We start from the raw sequence: 21,252 nt of genomic DNA on the forward strand, positions 1-21,252 counted from the left end.
TTTGGTTCTTCCCTCTTTAAGAGTCTTAGTTTTGAAGAGTATGCAGCCTCGACAAAGTCCCTCGCCGTGGTCACATGCTAAACACAAGTTGCACACTCATTGCTAGTCTATCTACAGAAATCTTTTATTGCACATGAGGAAGAACTTAAAAGGAGCTTTCTCCATGTTTAAGGGGCAGCCAGGCTAGAATGGAAAAGGAGCGGAAAATGCTTTCTACAATGACCACCCCCACTCTCCCTACTGTTAGGGCCCAAGCCTGATGCGGCCTTCCAATGCCGAAAGGGTCCGTCGAGTCTGGAATGATTTTCGACGGTCGTCCTTTTCACCGTGTCGAAGAGTCGAAGTCAGATCGGAAAAGGACAGGAAGAGTAACTAGTATTAATTTTTCATAAGGAAACGGCGTTAGCCGGATAGAACTCTACGATATGTGTCCGTCTGAGGGACCTCGAAGCGTGAAGGACCATGGGTACAGTGGACGTCACACTAATTAAGGACGAAGAAGAGTCGAAGTCAGATCGGAAAAGGACAGGAAGAGTAACTAGTATTAATTTTTCATAAGGAAACGGCGTTAGCCGGATAGAACTCTGCGATATGTGTCCGTCTGAGGGACCTCGACGCGTGAAGGACCATGGGTACAGTGGACGTCACACTAATTAATGTTAAAGTTAAAGGACATTTGTACCGCACACTATCACCACCGGAGTGGTCCCCTGGCGCTCTGGCAGCTCTGAAAGAGGAGAGGAGGTTGAATTAGTGGGAGGAAGCAGGAAAAGTGCAAAACAGCAGTGATGTGCTGTTGGCGGCCTCTGCCCGGTGGGTCCGTTGGCTGGGCCTGCGATGTTTGCGGCAGGTAGTCGTCGTGTATTGTTGTGCGAGTCTATGTGTGTTTTTTGTTTTGTTGTTGCAATGTAGTGAAGTTTGTGCGGTTTGTTGTGCTGTAGGTTTTGGTTGTGTTTGGTTTGGAGTTAGAGAGGTGTATGCAGAAGGGGAAATTGTTAGTAGGGTTGGTTAGTTTGTGTCTCTATCCTGAATTGAGGCGCTCGGTTAGCGTAGTCTCCTCTGATGCGGCTCTGTCCTGATCTGGGTCCGACAGGCATACAAGGTTCCTTACTCCTCTGGCCCCCACCTCTAACATGCTCTCTCATAACCCCCCCCTATCTTCCCTTCATACTCCTGTGGCCAGTGCAATTGCCAATGACAACATCTCAGGCAGTGTGGTGATTGCCAATATCTCGACAATGCCACAACACTGTGTTACCTGGCGGTAACTAAGGGACGGGTGAAAGTATTGGTGGGATTGTCTGGGTTAGTTGACTCCGTGCGTGTCGCCTAGGGATAGTATTAGTGGCACGCCCTGTCGACGTCCGTCTGAGGTTCGAAAACAACAACTGTAATACTCTGCAGCTTTCACTAGATGTCGGCCTATGCACAGCATGTGATCTAAGCAGATTCCACAAGCCTCAAACATTTACACCGGAACAGTGCACTTTTGAATAGATGTGCAACTCTGAGCGGACTGTAGAAGGCATAACCTCTCCCCCCCCCCTTTATGACTTCTAAGGGAACTACCAGTTCCAGGCTTTGAACAACAAAGGCGGGGGGTCATAACCATCCCTATCTGCTTCTATGGGAACTTCCCATAACCTCAAGACTGGCGGGGGTATGACCACCCTACAAACCATGGTGAGACTACAATCCCAAACCTCACGTTGAGACTGGCGGGAAGCGTGGCCAACATGACCTCCCTGTCTGGCTTGGTGGGAGTTAACATCCCTACCACTAAATTCTGACGGAAGGCGTGACCTATCAATCTAACTAGGATGATAACTCACTATTTCCATCATCTCACACAGACAAGAGTAGCGATCACCCTGTCTGGCTACCGGGAACTCTCATCCCTACCACCTTAAACAATCAGAAGGCACAACCTCCCTTATCTCTCTACTTCACACACAACACTCTACTTGACCCATTCCACAATAACTGCTTTGTTAGGAAAATCACCATTCCCAACCTCGTACACGGGTACAGGCATTACTAGCTCACACCACTTTCAGTGATATTAGGGAAACATTTCCAACACATCATAACACATGACTGCTTTGAGCTAGATAATTACATATCCCTAAATGTCCTCGTAGCACTGAAGTAACTCTGTGCTGCAAATCGTAGAACGTTCATTATATCTAACCTTACTCATGACATACGTCATATGCAACACACTCCATCTGAGTTAGCATCTGCAACTCAACTATTCACAAAAGTGCTTGTTGCACAAGCAATCTACTGCTGCAAAGGCTCACATTTTTTAATAGTTAATAACAGTATTTACTCCAAAGCACTACACAGTCACTTTAATCCTAAAAGTCCATGTTGCTTAAGCAACCTAATTCAACCCCGAATTTTTCCATGGCTTCATAACTGTAATGACATCACGCTTCCTTTGACTTTGCAAGCATCTTAATGTCAAAACTACATTGTCGGAACCCTACAATTCCACAAGGAATTTGATATTAGAGCAAACTCAAATAGTTGTTTGTCTCTCTTAACGTCCACTGACACACTGCATTCTACTGACAGAAAACCATTGAACTCAAAAGGATAAGCACATCGGAACAGAACCGCATTTCACTTCCTATGGATGCAGCATAACAGTACCTGTAAAACAAAGCTCATGGGGCGCTTTTTTTATTCTCACCGCAGCCCTATGGAACTGTTGTTCTCTCTTCTTGCAGCATTTCCTTCTGCATTAATTACTTCTCCCAGTCCGGAAACATGCAGTACCTTAGTTGGTCAGCACTAACGGTCAATGATTTCTTTGCGACGCAGCCGACACACGGCTCACATTCATTTCTTCGCTCTCTGGATCTCTTCAATGCCGGGTCCTCTTCTGATGTGACGTGACTCACATTGCATCAAGACACGGCGTAACGTCGTGCAGTCCTTTCCTTTCACCCTGGGCAAACCCTTCTCACTGTGTAAGCAACTGCGTAGGTGTCTCAGTTTCACCAGGAACGTTGAGACTTCACGTTCTAAACTATCACCAACTCCATTTCCCTGTGACGTGACGTTACCATACGTGTCCCTTTCGCAGCCTGGTCACTTCTCCACCTGCAACTATCATTTACAGGGAAATCTGCCATAACACTCAGGAGCACTCATCAGTTCTTAATCAAAACTCATGTTCACGTCCCATCGTTAAGTGCTATTTCCTGGGGAGCTGTCGAGATCTCTATCATTTCTCATATTTCTCCACCCCAGTAGATTTGACGACAGAGCTCTATATCTGAAATCCTCCAGTCCATTATAGTATCCTCCTCCTCTTCCAGCCCAGGGGAATGAGCGTGTGCTTGGGGTCTATTTCTTGAGCTTCAACATTTACTTTTGGGCACATATCCTGCTACTAAGCTACCCCTCTGGGCTCACCCCTTTAAACTTTGCCCCTGATACATGCCTGCCCTGGGTGATGGGACTTACTTGTTGGGGCAGTGTGTTACTCTTTCTTCTGGCTGCAAGGCATACATTTGTTTTCAAAAATTGATTACAAATTTGCTAATTAAACCTTTTTTGATTAGCAAACAGACCCATTTGATTATCAATTTTGTACTAATATTTTCAATGTCACCAGAAGTTGGTACCCAAGATGTTAAATTTAGCAAAAATACAGCAGTGATTAGTGAGAGCAGTCAACCCTTGAAAATCCTTCAGCTAGACCTGCAGGTCGGGTAACTTAGTTTACCTAGTCAACCTAAGAGACATGCACTCTACCCAAAGCAATGGAGAACAAATTTAAAATGTGATTTTTGTAAAATGGTGCATGTCACTACAAACCCACTTTACGTTTGGAACACTGCTGCCTGCCAGAGGCTGCCATACACAGTGAAACCTTTGACATTTTATGTGACATTTACTGCAAACAAAGTAAATGTTAAATAAAAGTTTCAAACATCTCGTGCAAATGCTACTAGGCCTTCATAAGATCCACTTAACTATGCGAGTGGGCGAAAATACTTTGCGAGCCTTAGATGAGTGGCTGTTAAATGTAGAAGGTTAGCTGCATGAATGGACACAAATACATAAGATGAAAAGGCTCTGGAAACAGTCTGGCCAGCTGTCTCCCGCAGGTTGAAATATATACAATCATAATCATAAAGCAAAGCGAGCTCTGGAGGCCAACTACAGTGTTTGATGTTGCAGTAGATCTGTAGATATACAGACTGGATGGAACTATTGATCACTACTTTGCATAAGCATCTAGTTCGCATTGTGTATTCGATATGTAAAAGGCAAGAGAGACTTAGAGTGGATTGCACAGCAGGCAGAGAACTGGGCAATCTAGGTGAAATATTGTAGTTTGTGGATATCTCACTTTAGGGTACCTGGTATAAAGCAACATGGTGATTATATAGAATGTCAAGGAGTATGGGTTCGCTCATAGGAGCACCAGTTGCAAGATTTATTAAACCTACAGTTTACAGAACTAGGTTTGCCATCAAAAGCATTTGAACATGTGATCATATACATTTTCAAAAGTGTTCACTTGTCATGATGCATCTTCCCCAACAAAATGAATTATAGTTGACACTATGACATTTAGAAGACTAACCTAAACTTTACGGGAGATGATGCAGTGTTTTACAGTATCAATACTGTATTTATGCTTCTGATGCTTGTTAATCTGCTTAGAATCACATAACGTGCATATGGTCCGACATCCAGTGGTAACCGCAGAGTATTGCATCTTGTCTTTCGTGGATCGGAAGGAGGCATAGGTGTGTCTGAAACACTAACCCTAATGTGACGTGTAGTGGACCGAAAATCCCTCACATGCCGAGGTCCCTCAGATTGTTTTTTCCTGCCCAGATTACTGGTCGCCCTAATGCGGAGCTCTTACATAGAGATAGCGTTTTGCCATTATTATCGACTTTGTCGTTATTCCCATTAAGTCACTTTGACAGTTGAATCCTGTGAAACAACGCTGAAGACTGCTGTGGACCTTTGACACCTGTTGATCCCGGCGGCGCTGCCGTCCACGTGGCCAGGCCTTCCGGACGGTTTACACAAAGGGAGAGTGGGGTCGGGGTGGACATATCCTTTACAGGGATGCCTTTACTCTATCACCCTCTCTCTGCTCCCCAGGTTTTGTCATCGTGCAAATTGTCTATCGCTATGGAAAAGACGCCATTTAGGTTTTGTCCCTTGTGCAGGGCCAAATATCCTTGGAAGGACAAGCATGCTCGGTGCAACAATTGTCTGCCCCTCAACCACAAAGAAGCAAGTTGCACGACCTGTGGAATCCTTTGCTTGAAAACGCTTAAGGACGCAGCTTAAAGCAGTGGGAGGCCTACGGCATGTCAGAGGCCGAATGTTCTTCCCCTGCAGTTGCAACCGCCGAAAGTAATGGGGGAATGAAAAAGTTATTTACCTGTAACTGTTGTTCTCCAGCATGGGTCTGGCATGGATTCACATGCTCATGAATATTCCCCGTCGTCAGGCCGGGAATCCTCGGTAAAGAAAAAATCACTATCAGTTTCGTTTCTGATCTGTCTTTCTTAGTAGTAACCAATCACTGATCTCTGGGTCATACTGCCCCCAGTCAATGACTGCCCTCTACCTAATCCCCTCCCCTGGCAGCCATCCTCAGATTTGGTAGCACGTAAAGTGGCAGTATGACCAAGTAAAGAGCCGCAGAGGGGAAGGAGGGAGGGTTCGCATGTGAATCCATGCCAGACCCATCCTGGAGAACAACAGTTACAGGTAAGTAACTTGTTCCTTCTCCAGCATGGGGTTCGGCATGGATTCACATGCTCATGAATATAAGAATACATAGCAGCATACACATGCACAACCACAGGAGGTGGCAACAGGCTCAACATTAAGCAATACAACTCAACATTAAGCATCCCTTACCTCCTCACCAGGCTCACCTTAAGCGAACAGGTTGTGCAGCACTGCTTGGCCGACCCTGGACTCCTCCCTGGAGTCCCGATCGACGCAGTAGAATCTCGTGAAGGTGTGCGTCGACCTCCACGTAGCAGCCCCGCAGATGTCCAACAGGGGCACACCAGACAGGAACGCCGTGGTAGCAGCGATCGCTCTGGTCGAATGGGCTCTCGGACGGCCGGACAGCGGTTGGTTTGCCAACCGGTGACAGTGCATGATGCAGCCGGAGAGCCATCTGGAAATGGAAGCCTTCGAGAGAGCCTTCCCTTGATTCACAGGTCCAAAGTTCACAAACAGCTGTGACGTCTTCCCAAAACTCTTTGTGCGGTCCACGTAGAACTTCAGCGCTCTAGCCACATCCAGCGAGTGCAAAGTCCTCTCGGCCGGAGACGAAGGCGACGGGAAGAAAACTGGCAACACCAAGGGCTCGTTGAGGTGGAAGTCCGATGGCACCTTGGGCATAAAGGAGGGGTGCGTCCTCAGCACCACCCTCGTGTCGTGAAAAGTCAAGTATGGAGGCTTGCAAGATAGGGCTTGGATCTCTCCCACTCGTCGTGCGGAGGTGATGGCCACAAGAAATGCTGTCTTCCATGACAGGAACTTCAAAGGCGCCGAGTGCATAGGCTCGAATGGGGCCCCCATGAGCCTGGTCAGCACCACGTTGAGCTCCCACGCCGGGACAGGGGCCTTCACCGGCGGGAACGATCGGAATAGTCCCTTCATAAATTCCTTCACCAGGCGATGAGACCACAAGGACGCCCGTCCTGTAGTTCTGGTGTATCGGGAAATGGCAGCCAGATGTATTTTGATGGAGGCGTGAGCCAGTCCAGCTTTGGCCAGGGACCGTAGATACGGCAATACTTGAGGGGCTGTAATCCGCAGAGGGTTAATCTTCTGTGCACGGCACCAGACAGAGAACCTCTTCCACTTATGTCCATAACATTTGAGAGTTGAGGACGCCCTGGCTTTTGCAAGAACCTCTCTGCAGTCAGCCGGGATATCGTATTCTCCAAACTCTAGTGCTGCAGGAGCCAAGCCTGCAAGTTCAGCGACACTGGGTCGTGATAGAGAATGGCGCCTCCTTCTCTGGAGAGAAGATCTGCGTCCGTCGCCAGCTTGATAGGTGGAGACGCTGACAAGTCCAGAAGGTCCGGGAACCAGATCTGTCTCGGCCACGCTGGTGCGACGAGGATCATCCTGCACCTGGGCCTCTTCAGCTGGTTGATGAGACGGAGCAGCAACGGCAACGGAGGGAACGCGTACAGGAACAGGCCGTCCCCAAGGGAACGAGAAAGCATCGCCCATGCTCCTCGGCTGGGCGAACCTGCTGGCGAACCTCTGGCACTTGGAGTTCGTCGCCGTCGCGAACAGGTCGATCTGGGGTTTGCCCCATCGTTCAAAGAGCCGATCCACCTGGTCCTGGCGTAGTTCCCACTCGTGGCACGAGTGCAACTCCCTGCTGAGTGAGTCGGCAATGGTGTTTTTTATTCCTGCCAGGTGGAAGGGAACCAGAAACATCCCGTGGGCGACGGTCCAGTGCCACAGACCCTGGGCCTCCTTGGATAGGGCTGGGGATCTGGTGCCTCCCTGCTTCCGGATGTAGAACATCGTGGTGGTGTTGTCGGTGAAGATCCACACCACTTTGTCCTTGAGGGACGGAAGGAACGATTTGAGCGCCCAGAACACGGCTCGTAGCTCCAGGATGTTGATGTGAAGAGACCTCTCCTCCGGGAGCCAGAGGCCTCTTGCGTGGAGATCTCCGGTGTGGGCCCCCCCCCATCCCTCCAGGGAGGCGTCCGTCGTTACCGTCTCCTGATACGCTGGGGCCTGAAAGTACATCCCTGCCGAGAGGTGCGCACGGGCACCTCAAAATAGAATAGCCGACGGAACTCCTTGTCGAGCGGGATCCTGTCTTTGAAGCAGCACGCCACTTGAATCCAGCGGGTGTCGAGGAATTCTTGCAGCGGACGCATCCGAAGTCTGCAAAGGGGCACAAGGTAGATGCACGAGGACATCATCCCGAGGAGGGACTTGATGGACCTCACTCTGGCCACCTCCGTGGCGCTGCACCTTGCCCAAAATGGCGTTCGTCCTTTCTTACGACAGAGATGCCTATCGCTTCACTGTATCTAGCTCCGCTCCCAGAAACAGTGCCACCTGCGACGGGACCAGATGGGATTTGGGGTAGTTGATGGCGAATCCCAGCTCCGTGAGCAGGTGGACGGTCCTCGCTGTGTGTTCGACGGCGAGTTCTCTTGACCTTGCACGGATTAGCCAGTCGTCCAGGTAGGGGTAGACGTGGATTCCTTGCAGGCGCTGGTGCGAGGCACTTGGTGAACACCCTGGGTGCCGATTGTAATCCGAACGGCAGGGCTCTGAATTGGTAGCAACGCCCCTGGACTACGAATCTGAGGAACTCTGACCGTTTGGGGACAAGCTCGATGGCCCCCTTCCTGAGCATCGCCCTTACCTCGAACAGCAGCTGAGAGACGTGATTCTCCTTCCGGCACACAGGAGGAATGCGACAACACTTCTTTTGTAATTCCAGCGAGTGTCCGCGGGCCAGGGTGTCCAGCAGCCAACGGTCGGTGGAGATGGACTCCCACACGCTGACGAACTTAGTCAGCCGGCCTCCCACCGGGGTGCTTCGGTGGGGGCCCGGCCCAACAGCCGGTTCAGTCCTGCTTGGAAGAGGCCTTGCCGCCTTGGCCTCCTTGCCGACGGCAGCGAGACCCTCCTTGCTTGCTGCAGCCTCTGTAGGCCTCCTGGGACGAGGAGCGGGCCGCCTTGCGGTAAGTAGAAGAGCCGCTGCTGGATCCCTTGGAGGCTCCCCGTCTGCCTCCAGAGCTCCGAAAGGGCCGCCGTTGCTGAAGGACTCCTAGGGCTCGGGCTGTTTCCATGTCTGTCTTGATTGCCTGGAGGGACTCATCCACCGTCTTCCCAAACAGTTTGTTGCTATCAAACGGCATGTCCAAAACTCTGGTCTGAACATCCTGGTGAAAGTCCATTGCCTTGAGCCATCCTCGTCGTCGGAGGCAAACCCTGTTGCCCAGTTGGCGAAATCCGGTATCGGCAATGTCCGTTGCCACCGTTATGGCGTGATCCGATGCCACCTCTCCTTCCTGCAGAATCTGTAGGGCCTCCGCCCTCTTGTCGTCCAGTAGGAAGTCTAGCAGAGGAGCTATCTTGAACCAAAGCTCCCTGTCGTAACGGGCCACAATCGCTAAGGCATTAGCCGCCTTAATCGTCGTCGCCGATGACGAGATGACTCGTCGTCCCATGGAGTCGAGCTTCTTACTCTCGCTGTCCGGCAGGGAAGTGGAAGTTGAAGCCGCTGCACCCGCTGCTTTCTTCTTGGCCGCTGCCGAGACGACAGAGTCCAGCGTGGGCTGGGCCCTGAGGCACAAGGGGGCGGCATCTGGGATCCGGTACTTCTTCTCCCACCTGTCCCTCTTGGCGGGTGTCGTGGAAGGGTTCTTGAGGATAGCCAGCCCCTCGTCCCAGATGTCGTTGAGCAACAGCACCGCGAGGACCGTCTTTCTCTTGGCCTCTCGTCGTTGGTAAAGAAACCCTTCTTTTTTCTGTTCCTCAGGGCAGAGCTGGAAGAGCTTGGATGCCCTGGTTATCATGGCATGAAAAGAGATAATTTCGTCGGGTGGAGAAGCCTGGGGGGTGGGCGGGGGTGGGGCTGTGATGACGGGATGTCCATTGTGTCATCGCCGCCGCCGTCCGTCCCCGTCGGTGTATCCGTCGCCGTTTCCTCTCTAGGGTCCGGCAAGGGGGATGAGGGGTCCACAGGCCTCGCGGGCACGAAGGGCGGAGCGCGGTGGACTCTCCTCAGCTTGTTCGGAGGGCTTCCCAACGGGCCTGGTTCTGGATCCTCCGTCACGGTCCATGGTAACCTCGTCCTTATCTCAGTACATAAGGATTGGCTCGCCAACAAAATGGCTGCCGAGCTATCCTGGGGCTCGGGTAATGCGACGGACGGGATGGTTGCTCCACTGGGCCCTCGTCGTCGCCATCATCGCTATCTTCGATCACATCAGCGGGAACCGTCCCCTGGGATCGAACCTTCTCGAACCTCTCGTTGAGGCCTATGAACCTCTCGTTGAGGCCTTTCACGGTTTCCACCGGATCCTCCTCGGAGGCTGAATACGAGTCAGTAATGGCCACCGGCTCCCCCCCTCTTTTTCCGCCGGGGTCTTCACGGGGGTCTTAACGATGGTCTGGAAAGAGGATTCCCTCCGTGGCGGCAGGTAAACTCTGGGCCCCGAGGCCGCCTCCACTGGCGTAGCCTCTGCCGGCTTCGCCACAGCCGTTGCGACAACCTCGATAGAGGCCGTTGCCGGGTGGATCAATGCCCTCACCACCTTAGGTGCGTCCTGGGCCTTCGCTTGGGGGGGGGGGGGGGGTCATCGGCTCGCTCCCCCTCGGCTCCCTTCGAGATCGACCGGGGCCACTCCAGAAGCTTACCCGGGTTCTCACACTTTCTCTTCCCCGAACCAGAGCGCTGGCTCGTGGTTGATCGTGGCGGGAAAGTCGCGCCCTGCCCGTCAGCCGAGGAGCCCGACCTTTCGGCGCTCCCAGTGCCCGCGGACCTGTGGTGCTTGGCCTTCTGTTGGGCCCCCGTCGCCGGGGTGCCCTCACAGGACTTAGAAGACCGCTCAGACTTTTGCTTCACCTTCTCACCTACTGTGCCCTTCTCCAGCCAGGCGGCAAGGTGGGAACGACGATCTTGCTTGGTCCGTTCCGACAGGTTCTTGCAGAACGCACAGTCCTTCTCCATGTGCGTCTTGTCCTCATGAAGGCAGTAGAGACATCTCGAATGCTCGTCCTCCTTGAAAACATTTTGCAAACCGCATCCTGGGCAGCTCCTGAACAGCTTGGATCCGGGCGTCGAGCTTCCCTTGTCCTGGGCCATGTCCGTTCAGGTAGGCCACAGATCTTCTGGAATCCTCCAAGAAGCGTAACTCGACGAAAACTTCACCCTTGAGGGTCGTAGAAGAATTCCGAAAGGGGTCCCCGTTATCGGAAGTAGAAACGGTGGAGCTTGAGGCTCGATTAACTGAAAAAATGAGAAAAATCTCCTGAAAAAGTGCGAAAACGCAGTAAAAGCTCCAGAGCTAAAACACGAGAACTCCCAACACTTGAACGTGCGGTAAAAATCTGAGGACGGCTGCCAGGGGAGGGGCTTAGGTAGAGGGCAGTCATTGTCTGGGGGCAGTATGACCCAGAGATCAGTGATTGGTTACTAAGAAAGACAGTTCAGAAACGAAACGGATACTGATTTTTTCTTTACCGAGGATTCCCGGCCTGACGACGGGGAATATTCATGAGCATGTGAATCCATGCCGGACCCCATGCTGGAGAACTAGCGATGACCAGGCCTCCGTGTTGAAAGCCATTGACCTATCTGCGGACCACTCTCAGTCCACGACACCCATGCCCGAGCCCACCAGGCCTGACGCGAGTCACGCTGCGGGGAAAACACCCGGCGACAGGGGCGCACACAATCATAACACCAAACACACAACCCAAGGTTCTGCTTCGACGACTGTCTCGAAGCGTACCAAAGCGCCAACAGAACCGTCGAAATGTTCGACAGGATCCTCTGATCGGCATGATTGCCAGCCTTCCCTGCAACAGCGGCCTGCAACTGGGCAATCCAAAGTTAAGGGCGCTAACACTAAAAGACACGCGGATGTCGAAGCGCTCCAGGAGGACGTGCAGACACTGCTTAAGGGCAAGGTAAAGGCAAAATCCACTGCTCAGCCCCCAGTTCATCCGATGGCGTCTAAATCTTCCGCTCAGCCTCCGGTTGTACCAGTGGAGGCGAAATCCTCCACTCAGCCTCCGGTTCAGAAGGTAGGCCGCCCAGATTCTCCTATCATTGCTGACAGCATCGTTAGGGTTACTTCGGCAGTTAGACTGAAGGAGCGGATGAAGGAGGCGGCGAAACACAAAGAACGGCCGAGAGACATGTCGAAAGGAACGCCACAGTGCCCAGAACCCCACTAGGACTATGTTGAGAGTCCTGTGTCTTTGTCAGGCACATTAGGGGACAAATCTTGACACCACAGGGGAGAAGATGAACCCTTTCATCCCCTGGCCCCCTCTGGTTCATCCTCATGGACCAGTGAGAAATATGAGGGATGTATGGACAGATTAGAGGAATGTATCTCCTATTCTGAGGCCCTTGCTCCCAAGAGACCTCGAGAAGACTTTCCTTCTTCCCCTGTATCTAAGTTTCGAACGACCATGTAGGAGGATGAACCACATGAAGAGTTTACTTGTGTGGATGTTATGGACACTTATGATCAGGATGAAGATGGCACCTTTCTGGAAAACTAAAAAGTGGATGATCAGAAAGGTTGTATGGACAATTGGGAGGACAGTCAGGTTGATGCTCAGCACTGGACATCCCCTACTCCCACCCAGGACCCCGATGTCCTGTGCTTAAATTCCCGCCCTCCACTCCGGCTCGGCAAGCTTCCCCAGTGGACGATCAGATGGCGTTTAACACCATTTTGAAGAAAGCAGATGACAATTTTCAAATCGCCACTCAAGAGGCCTTAACAGAGTCTGATTTCGTGGAGGATATACTCAAAGAAAAACCTCCGACCAGCCAGGCCATCCCCTTGTTGAACTCAATCAAGAGGAGGTTGCAACCTTCTTTGTTGACACAAGCCCAGACCAGGGCAGTAAACCCTAGGGTGGAAAAACTTTCGGCCTTCTCCGACCGACCCTGTCCGGATTAGTTAGTGGTTACCACCACTAGAAAACGGGCTGGTGTTCCACTGTCTACAGGAGAGGCACCACCCGATAGAGAATCCAAAAGACTTTATGCACTGGGAAAGAGAATAACAACGGCTGCTGCGTTTACCACCTGTATAGCCAATAACACCACGCTATTGGCCAGCTATGCGGACTTCCAGTGGAACCTTCTACAAGGAGGACTCCAGAAAGTACCAGAAACTGCAAGGACCAAGTTGCTCGCCATCTTTTTCGAAGACAAGCAGGTGAACCAGAAAGTGCTCAAAAACGCTACAGACGCTGCGGAAACGGCGGGGAGAACCCTGGCACAAGGTACCTTGCTCAAGAGACATGCATGGCTAAGGAACTCCGGTTTCAAGCCAGAGACCCAAGCATCACTAATTAACAAACCCGTTGAGGAAACCAGCCCGCTTGGTAAGGCAGTGGACGATGCTCTTTAAACAGCCAAGAAAGAGCATGAGACACTCCAGTCCCTTCAACAAATTATCCAGAAACCATCTCCTCAGAGGAAGCTGCTCCCGCCGGTCCTTTTGCAGGAAATCTAGTTTTTCCCAGACCCAGTATAATAAATGAAACAACTGAAATTTGGGATAAGGGTCTAACACCTCTGTCACTTACCCACCCAGAGGACAGCAGTGTGGGAAGGGTAGAGGACGAGGTGTCAACCCCAGAGGCGGCCAGGCCACTGGTCAGAAATGACCTACAAATCCAGGTCCCCTCCCATGCAAACCCGGTCAGGGGGCGTATAACATCATTCCTTTTCGCATGGGAGGGGATAACAGACCAGCGGGTTCTAAAGACGTTCGCCCACAGGTACTGTATAGAATTTGTCCGACCAACCCAATACAAACCGCCAGGATCAAGACACCTGACGTCGGACCACCTGCAAATCCTACTGCAAGAGGTGCAGACCCTTCTAGGAAAGGACGCCAAAGAAGCTGTCCCTATTCACCAGGTAAACTAGGGTATTTATTCAGTGTACTTCCTTGTACCCAAAAAGGATCTCACCATGCGCCCTGTGCTAGACTTGCGTCCAGCGAACAAGTTTGTCAAACCTCAAAAGATTCGTATGGCCACTTTACAAGAAGTAATCCCGCTGTTGAAACAGGGAGATTACAATGCAACACTGCACATGAAAGATGCATACTTATTTCAATGTTGCCAGCGCACAGACAATACCCAAGGTTCATGATGGAGGACAAGCACAATTGCTTCAGCACCGAGGGTGTTTACAAAGGTACTGGCAGTAGCGGCAGCACACGTGCGCAGACTATCCGTCACCGGTTTACCCTTACCTTGACGACTGGCTCATAACAGTGGAGTCTTACGAAACATGCCTATTGAACACTCAGAAGACAATAGACCTCTTATTCAGTCTGGGATTCTCCATCAGCGAGAAGAAATCCAGCCTAGACCCCAGTCAAGTCAAACAGTTCCTAGGGGCTCTAATTCGGACAAAAGACAGCCTTTACAGCATTGTCTTCCCCTCCAACGAGAGGGTTCAAAACATGTGTGTCAAATCCCTCAATATGTAGCCAGTCGGGAAGTGACATACGCAATGCCATGCAACTCTTAGGGATGATAGTGTCATGCATTTACTTGGTTCCTGACGCGCGTCTGCGCATGCGTCCCATGCAAGAGTGGCTCAACAGCCAGTGGTGTCAGGCCAGCGGACAATGGGAAGATCTGGTAGTTGTCTCACCAGCCCTCGTTCCCTCTCTGCAGTGGTGGTCGAGAGAAAACCTCTTGAAGGGGAAGACCTTCACCAACCCCGCAGTAGAAGCCACTAACGACAGACGCATCTCTCACGGGTTGGGGGTGCTCATCTGCTTCAGAAGACGGCGCACGGCCTGTGGTCCCCCCCAAGTAGCGCAAAAATTCTAAACTTCTGTGACAGAGAGGTGATATTGCAGTTCTCAAGAGAAGGTGGGGTGATCAAGAGGAATGACTCCGCAATAGTTATATATCCAGACTACATCCCCACGGTGCAACGATCACGGAATTCCTTCATACCTATAAAGGCCAGACTACGGAAACTCAACCTGAAGTACATGTTGTATCCGGCGAGACTTAAGATACTATACAAAGGGAAGGCAGTCTTTCTGGAAACTCCAGCTGCCGCAAATATGTGGCTTGAACATAACCTTGCCGACGACACTGAAGAACTTGAGAAAGGGACTATGTGATTAAGGAACGACTGAAACTAAACATGGAAGAGACCGCACTAATATGCTTGAGATGACGTCCGCGAAACCCTACTTAACGCTGCAACAGACTGATGTCTTGATTGGGCAGGAGCACGAAGGCCCAAGTGCGAGACTGTCGACGACCCACCCCGCTTAGAACAGTGCAGGCCAAATGCCTACACACCACCCGTACCGAAAGGCCTGGAGAGGCCCCCGAGGCTCGGGAGCCCCTGAGCGTTGTGCGTTCAAAACGACTGCTGGGGGCAGTTACTCGTTTTTTTCTCCGGTTAATGCATCCTCCACGTTGGAGGATGTGAATGTTGGTAAGTCTCCGAATATTAAACCTATGACTTGTCATAGGTTTAATATTCGGAGACTTACCGACATGAGGACGGAAACACTGAAGCTACTGGACTTAAACCTACTACTTAAGGGATGCAGCGGGGACCCAACCACATTAGCAGACGGCCCTTGCAGGAGTGGGATTGCTCTCAGACCCCCTAAGTGACCACCATGGTTATACAAATTAAGATAATGACGTGGAATGTGCGGGGCCTGGGCACATATCTCCGCAGGAATAGAGTTAAGTCCTACCTGCAGAGGAAAAGGGTGGACATAGCTCTACTACAAGAGACACACTGCACTGCTGAGTTGGAGGCGAAACTCAATGAACACTGGGTGGGACAGGGCTTTGGGGCCCCCATTCCAGATTCGCAAGAGGGGTCTACACCTGGATCAACCCCCACGTACCGTTTCAACTCACTAAGGTGGATAAGGACCCCGAAGGCAGATTTGAGGTGCTATGGGGGACACTAGAACAAAGGGAAGTGTGCATTGTGAACTTTTACTTCCCCAATAACAATTCCCACTGCATCTGAAAGAGATGAGTTCCAAAATGCTACTGTACAGAAATGCCTTCTTTATATGGGGAGGGGACTTTAACTGCGTCCATGATCAGATACTAGACAGGTCCAGCCCCACAATGAAGGTCCCTTCAACGGCCACCACATCCCTGAAAACCATGACCAATGAGATGGACCTGGCAGATGTCTGGCGGGAGCTGCACCCAGACGAAAGAGGTCACTCGTATTACTCGTCTCCACATGCCCTCCATACCCAGCTAGATTACTTCTTTGTGGGCAGGGAGCACTACCTCAGATAGGGAGCGCGCAATACCTGGGAAGAACCATTTCAGACCATTCGCCACTCAATGGAATGGAATCATATTGGCCCGAGTCCCCCCCATCCCCATGTGGAGGATGCCTGCAGAGGCCCATGAGTCCATAGACAATTACAGAACCGAAAACACTGGGAGTGTAGAACACGTCAGCACGCTATGGGACGCCCTGAAGGTAGTGGTGCGGGGGGAAGTCATTGCTAAAGCGGGTGGCATTAGGAAACTTCTGCGTAGCGAATTAGACAGGGGAGAATTGAAAATTACGGCATTGGAAGCAGCCCCTATAGACACCCAAAAGAGAGAAGAATATCTTAGAACTCTTAGAGAGAACTGCACCGAAGCATGGAACAGGCTGACAAAATTCGACTATCACTAGAATCAACAGGGCACACGCAGAAGCAGACAAACCTGACCGATTATTAGCTTGGCTTTGCAAAAAAGAACACGCTAGACATATAACCACTGTATTTAAAGATGAACTCGATGAAACTCGTAACACCCAACAGGGCGTCAATGACACTTAAGAGTTTTTACGCGCAATTATATTTCCAATGCGGACCAGATCCCCCCTGGACCAAATACGGGACACTCTGGATGAGATAGGCTTACCCAAATTAACCTCAGCACAATCAGAAGCTTTAGATGGGGACACCACACCTGATGATATTTCGGAAGCAATTAGATCCCTAGCGACATGTAAGACCCCGGGCAGTGACGGGCTGCCTCCGGAGTCCTACAAGGCATTTGAACCCTCCTTGACGCCACTATTACTTGAAGTTTTCTTAGAATCCTATGAATGTGGGACCTTTCCCGTTAGCATGAGAGAAACTTTGGTGGTCCCCATACTTAAACCCAACAAACCCGCAGATAGGTGCGACTCTCACCGCCCGATTGCTATGATTAACTATGATGTAAAAATACTCAATCCTAGCCAATCGGCTAGCTCGAGTAATTGGAGACTTGGTACATGAGGACCAAAATGGTTTCGTACCTGGTCGTAATACGACCATGAATCTGCGTAGGCTCCAGTATATAATAACCCATACCGACACAAGCAAGGAATGTTATGCACTATTGTCCTTAGATGCCATTAAAGCATTTGATTCTAAATATTGGGAGTGGCTGGTGGCGGTCTTGGAGCGGTTTGGTTTTGGTCAGGGGTTCATTAGATGGATTAAAATACTGTACAACGGACCGAGTGCACAACTAAAATCAGGGAGGTATGTGTCAGAACCGTGGGACATCTGTAGGGGTACCAGGCAGGGGTGCCCACTCTCACCCATGCTGTATATACTGGGCCTGGAGCCCATCGCACTCTATTTTAGGCAGCAATGTTTTGACGCAGGCCTTCGGGTCGGAGGGGTGGATCACATCATCTCCTTATACGCTGATGACGTGCTGATATATGTCAATAACCCCCTTCTCAATGTGCCAACAATGCTGGATGTCTTAGACAATTACGCCAAGGTCTCGGGCATACAATTCAGTAGAACCAAGTCCTGCTTGTTCCCGCTAGCGGGACTGAAGGGAAAGGCCACTATGGAACTTCCTCCGGTGGGCATAAACTGGCAAACCACTTCATTCCGATACCTTGGGATTCAGATAATGCACACCCCAGAACTAATGCATGAACATAACACAAGGGCAAATATACCAGCGCTGCGTAAGTCCATGGTGTTCTGGTCTAAGTTGCCTTTATCCATGATGGGCAGTGCCTCCATAGTTAAAATGATTGTCCTCCCCAGGTTCCTGTATGGGTTCCAAAATGTGCACTTCTATATTACTAAACCTTGTTTCTGTTTGCTTGATAGAATAATCCGGGGGGGGGGCTGGGGGGGTGCAGACACCGGGTGGCCTTGTCCACATTGGTCTTACCATACAAACTGGGTGGAATCCAACTGCCTATTTAGAGAAATATTACTTGGCTGCCCAGTTGGGCTTTGTATCAAAATGGTTAGCAGACGAGGCCACTTCAGAAACCCCTCTGTTGCAGTCCATGATCTCTCCGTTACGACTAAAGGAACTGATTTGGGCCCCCCAGATCCTGTTAAGCAACCCACCCTTTCTGGTGACCCTGGGTAGGAAAATATGGTATAGGACCACTGTGGTTAAGCAACTAAAGCAAACATATTCCCCGGAAATGCCACTGCTCTCGGGGCTGAATAAGGCCGATACTGATCTAAATAGCATTAGGCTCTGGGAGAAAAAAGGAGTCTACACTTGGGGTGACCTGTATGATGGGGGGTCCTTCCGGGAGTTCTCTGAGTTACAGTCGGAGTATGATATATCCTCCAGTCAATACTTGTGGTATCGGAAGATTAGACTGTTTGCCCGAACGAATTGGGAAAACTGGCCAGAGGAACCAGACACGAAACCCTTTATAACGCTGCTATATAGTCTGGGAGAGGGTGGGAGAGCGGTTTCCCAAATATATGGCCATCTAAGTGACACTCCTAACCCCCGAAGCGCAGAACTACGGACCACATGGGAAACTGACATAGGGCGGGAGTTAACAGAGAGCGAGTGGGACAGGGCACGGTCATTCTCTGGAGAGGTCTCTAGAAATCACAGATTTCGATTGATCCAGATAAATGTGTTATACCGCACCTACCTAACCCCGAGTAGATTGGCCAAATTCAACAGTAGTGTACAGCCAAACTGCACGTGGTGCGGTGCTGATAATGCAGACCTAATCCACATGCTATGGAACTGCACCAAGACCCAGACCTTCTGGTCCAAGATAAAACAAATGTGCGAGGAGGCGGGTCACACCAGGTATGAATGGACCCCGCAGGAATGTCTTTTGGGCACCTACCCTAGACTAGCTAAACTCAAACATTCAGTCAAACTGATGGATTTGGTGTGCATGATGGCGAAAAGGACTATGGCCATGTCATGGAAAAAACCTACAGGTCCGATTTTCACAGTGTGGCGTACAGAACTTGAGAAATGGGCGAACGCCGAAACAAAAGCCTGGGAGGAAAGTGTGACCAGGTCTACAGAAGACTCTAGCATGGCGCTGGTTGCATGGAAAGACACCATGGCAAAACTGTTTCACTCCTCTGATGATAAAACCCCTTGAATATCTACTGGAAGTATATCCGACCATTGCAGCAAATAGCACCAGCTCCTACAGGTCCGTCGTGAGATATAATGAACCCTGGGCTGGTTCTTGTGTCCCCCCCTTCCCACGATATGGGTATCCGCCTTATTGGTCACCTGTGGAACTAGACACGGATTGACTCCGGAGACAGTTACTGTTAATTGTTGTTTGAAGTTACTGTTTGTCATGTTGCTGCAAAAGTATGAAAACCTGTTTATTAATACTATAGTTAGCACCCGGAGGAGGTGCTGTGTTTGCAGTTATAACAAAATGCCAATAAACAAATTAAAAAAAAAAAAACTTGATATTGTTTATAGCTGGAAGGAATACTATTGGCCAAAAGACCAACCAAAAACTGGTGGTCCATCATTCACAAGAAACAAAAATAAATCCTGAAATGTCATCATCAGACGTATGAAGTGGTGAAACTGAAACACCTATACAGGTCAGAAAACAAATCTCATCGTTGACTCTCAGGTGGCAACAACATCGAAAGAAACCACTTCGGTTCCGTCCTCTTTTTTAGAGCGGATAAGACTAGAAGAAGACAAAAGAAAAAAAATCTACCCAGAAAGGAGACGTTACATCTGAAATAGATCTAGTGATCAACATTTCAAACTATAACTTGACAAGATTTGAAAAAGCTACATTACAAAAAGGTATTACATTCGTACCTCACTATAATAGTTCCCTTCGCAAAGAAAAAAATCAGTTTTTTCAAATTGGCTCGTCAAATGAACTTAAAACTGTTTTTCGATTCCGACCACTGGGAGGACACACAAAGGAATGATTCTGAATATCTAGAAATGAGACCAACAAGGACCTTTATACCTCCAATCCAGAATGCCAATCTAGATTAATTCCAGAAACAAGTTTTGAATGATCTACAGAAAATCAACTTCCGCAAAATTTCAAAATCTAATTTTTCTCACAGACAACAAGTAGTACTCGATTGTCTTTGGAAAAACCCTGAATTGACGATAAAACCAGCCAACAAAAGAAGAGCCTTGGTGCTGATAGACACAACTAAATCTAAAATTGAAAATCAATTATCGGACCAAAATACATACTTAGAGGTCTTTACTGACCCACCTGAGTCAGTACGAAAGATAATTGAAACTGTTCTAGTTGAAGCAGAGACATAGGAACTCATTAGTCATCGGACCAAACAATTTCTGACAAATTTACATCCATCGATGCCAGTGAAATACACATTACCAAAAATACACAAGAACATCCTAAATCCACCAGGGAGACCCATTATAGCTGCGACCAACAGCCTCCTGGAACCTCTGGCGCAATATATAGACAAGCTATCCAACCACTGACCCGGAAATTTTGCACATTCATTAAAGACACTAATTAATTTTTATTAAAGTTACAAAATATCCATTTTTATGTCAGAACAAGCTATTTACAATGGATGTAACAAGTCTGTATACTAATATCATGTATACATGCATCTGACTTTGATTGAATTACCATACATCTTTCATGAAATATTGTTTTGTTGTATAGCTTTGATTAAATTATCTACATATAGATTTATTTTCTGATTTATATCAGTCCAGAGTGTACCCTGCTGTTGTCCCCCAATGTCTCGGAAGAGCTTGCATTTTGCAACTTCCCTATAATCCGGCCTTCCTAGTGGCTATCACTTCTACTAGAAGGGTTAGTGAACTACGGGCCCTTTCAGTACTAGACCCTTTTGTTACTGTTCACCGGCGCATCGACGTCATCGACGCAGACGCCAAAGATTTTCCGAAGCAGCACAGCTGTGGACATTACCCGTCATACATTTGGAATACGTCGGAGGACCCAATCCCCTCGAAAAGGTCGTTCTGCGCACTCACCCTCGATTTGCGCCTACATTTATTCCAAGTTCCACGTGAGTCAATCAATAGAACTGCCCACCTTCTTCCAGAACCCCACTAACCTGGTCGAAAGGAGCCTACACACACTAGAAGTGCGCAGGGCAGTCATGTTTTACCTGGAAAAAAACCAAACTACTGAGGAAAACAAGCCAATTTTTCGTTTCAGTGGCAGCTGGCAGAGAAGGGGATCCTGTC

General features: G+C 49.7%; 1 protein-coding gene across 36 annotated transcripts in view; it reads right to left on the bottom strand.

Moving 5' to 3' along the window:
- Positions 1–21,252, bottom strand: part of CLASP2 (cytoplasmic linker associated protein 2) — a 2,478,243-nt gene that overhangs the window by 1,471,201 nt on the left and 985,790 nt on the right. The window lies entirely within an intron of this gene.

Source organism: Ambystoma mexicanum, chromosome 5p (genome assembly GCF_040938575.1).
Source record: "Ambystoma mexicanum isolate Mex_15411 chromosome 5p, UKY_AmexF1_1, whole genome shotgun sequence".
Taxonomy (NCBI): Eukaryota; Metazoa; Chordata; class Amphibia; order Caudata; family Ambystomatidae; genus Ambystoma; species Ambystoma mexicanum.